At 33.8% G+C, this 3042-nt stretch overlaps 1 non-coding gene across 1 annotated transcript; it reads left to right on the top strand.

The window, feature by feature from the left end:
• Nucleotides 1–1561: 1561 nt before the first annotated feature.
• On the top strand, nucleotides 1562–1642 carry TRNAL-AAG. The gene has a single exon. It is a non-coding gene; the product is annotated as a tRNA-Leu (tRNA).
• Nucleotides 1643–3042: the final 1400 nt, after the last annotated feature.

Here is a 3042-nt window from a genome sequence, read left to right as displayed (position 1 = left end):
GAGAAAAATATGTGATCTTGGTTTATCGCATAGGTCGGAGGTGGGTCCCATCAGGTTGTGTACTTTCTTTTCCATACATTATACTTTCTAGTTCTATACCAAAAAAACTCCCCTGAAAAGACTAGCTAGGTCACATGACCGATAAATATCATGAATTTTAGAAAAACCTATGTCCAGGACTCAAATCAAAATTCAAATTCTGGTTTTAGCCCATAGACTGAGCATTTTTCTACATCCCTCATGACATAGTATGAGTCTAACATCCTACAAAAAGAATATACATGTTATCATGGTGTATCACATAGGTGGAGGTCTAAGATGTGTGAGGGCATATAGCATGTTTAAGTCTCTTATATTTAGTGACACCTAATTGTTTGGGCGTTGTATTTGACTCAGGGTCGTGGATGTGTTTTTTCTCGAATTCAACTTACTTGGTTTGGCTATATCCTTATAAATATTGCATAGGTGTGTAAGTTCATGGTTCTGACTTTAGAGGGTCTATCATAAAAAGCTAAGTGTATAACCTAAGCATGTGATGTTCTACTCCTATCACAAAAAATACGTATCATTTCTATGCTTCATAATATCATAACTAGATGCCATATACTTCAGGTTGGTCGAAGTTAATATAAGCCATAAAACATCATAGAAGGTATAGTAAGGGCATTTTTTTGTTATTTTACCCTATAATTGGTTTATGCTCTAAACATGCTCTTATAACCTTCAAATTCAACATGCATCGTGAATTCACGCAATAAGGCCATAACACTTGTAGGCTCTCTTCAAATTCAGGGCATGAAAAGGAAGCTCTTATCGTCCTCTTTAATAGCTCTAAGATCACTAGGTTTGACTTGTATAGAAGCTCCACAAATCTTCATCTAAATTTCGAGGTCTTTTCCATATTTGAATCTCGTCCCCTCAGGCAATCTCAACCATTGGATGGCTTCGTGGCAGTTCCATATAGGCCTAGATAGATTCTTTGGTTCTTACATTAAGTATATGTACATTTCACATTTCACATATTAAAGTTGAGATGACAAAGTTGGTCTAAGGTATTTTGTTTCTTTTAATGTTTTAGATCCCTAATCTATTTTCATGTGAACATTAATGTCTAGAATCTGACTATTAAGGTTGGAGTTAGTCTAAGATGCCAAATTAAGATTTTGGTTCGAAAGGACAGGGGTTCACATTCTCAATAATAATTTTGAAAAGAGGTTTAATATTTTGATCCCTGAACCTTTATACAAAATATGCATGGATACATTTATCAATTTTAAAAATCAAAGTCGAGACTAGTCATGTTGGTCTAAGGTCTCCTTATATGGATTTAGCAATTATACTGTCTTTTAACATCAAAGAATATGGACGGATTATTTTTTTTTAAGTAACAAAGTTGAGATGGTTGAGTTGGTCTAAGGAGCTAGATTAAGATTCTAGTCTGAAAGGGTGTGGTTTCAAATCCCAATAATCCTTATTATAGTAATTATACTTGTTTAATATTTTGATCTCTAAAGCTTTAAAAAGAATACCAATGGATTAAATTTTTTTTTCAAGCAACAAAGTTGAGATGGCCGAGTTGGTCTAAGGCGCCAGATTAAGGTTCTGGTCCGAAAGGGCGTGGGTTCAAATCCCACTCTCAACATTCATATTGAGAAATTACATTCATTTTGAGAAATTTCTTCCTTGTTTGGATTTAGCAATTATATTATCTTTTAACCGAGGTTTAATATTTTGATCTCTAAACTTGTATAAAGAATACAGATGGATTAATTTTTTTTTTTTTTAGCATTAAAGTTGAGATGACCGAGTTGGTCTAAGGCACTATTTTGGTCCGGAAGGGGTTCAATTCCCACTCTCAACATTTATTTGGTCCTTATATGGATTTGCAATGATTTTTATCCCTATACCTTTATAAACAATACAAATGGATTTATTCCTTTTTCATGCATCGAAGTTGAGATGTCTAAGTTGGTCTAAGGTGCTCATTATAGGTTTTGGACTAAAAGGGTGTGGGTTCGAATCCCACTCTCAACAATTATTTGAAAATTTTCTTAATGATCCTTATATTAACCTCATATTTTGATCCTTAAACCTAGTTAAGAAATATGGATAGATTAATTTATCAATTTTGAGCATTAATGTTGAGATGATTGAGTTGGTGGTCTAAGGTGCTATTGTTTCAAAGTAATCAATTCCTATGCTTGGTGGCATAGAGATGAAGATTTTTTATGAAAGAATCGAGACCCAAAAAGGTGGATATGAGCTTCCCCAACCAATAATTCCCCAACCAATAATTCGTGCTATAAACAGATTCCTAACAAGACGTTCTGTATATGAGCTTCTTCAAACAGGACTCTTCTTCTGACAATCCAAACTGCCACTTTTATGAAGAAATCAAGTGCCAAAAAGTTACTGGATGAGGATAGGAGAGACCATTTTCAGACATAGTTGGCAATGGGTGCATTGTCTCTTCCTCTCTTTAGAAGAAGATGAACTAGCCACGTCACCCCCAAATCAAACATTCCATTAGTCTTTTTCTATACCGGTAGGAATTGCTTCGAAATAATTCAATAGTATAAGTTAACCAAGATTTGCTTAGAAATTAAGTAAGGTTAGATTAACCCATTAAATGGACTCCATTACTTATGAGATATGACATCTTAAGGTTACACATGAATGAAATTCCATAGTCGTTGGATAATTTTAAAGAGCTAAACCAAGTAACATGACAAAATAATCATAATTCTTCTTTCTAATATACCTTCGATTTACGACCTAAATGACCTCCAAATTGAAATTTTATAAGAGGTCTTATTTCATGATTTATAAGGACTACGAAAAATTTTAAAACCATTGGATCGTGTGTGGGGATCTTAATGAATTTTAATGATTTTAGAGGTTAACATGACTTATGCTCGCTTTATGGCCATAAACGTTATAATACTACAAGCAAAGGTTATTATGTGTTACAAGCAATATGTTACACCTTAGGTTAGCCCACAGACTTCCAAGTACTAAGATGATAACTTAAGGCCATGAATC

The sequence above is a fragment of the Cucurbita moschata genome, unplaced genomic scaffold, assembly GCF_002738365.1.
Source record: "Cucurbita moschata cultivar Rifu unplaced genomic scaffold, Cmos_1.0 Cmo_Scf00055, whole genome shotgun sequence".
NCBI classification, from domain to species: Eukaryota; Viridiplantae; Streptophyta; class Magnoliopsida; order Cucurbitales; family Cucurbitaceae; genus Cucurbita; species Cucurbita moschata.
This window is presented reverse-complemented; position numbering and strand designations above follow the sequence as displayed.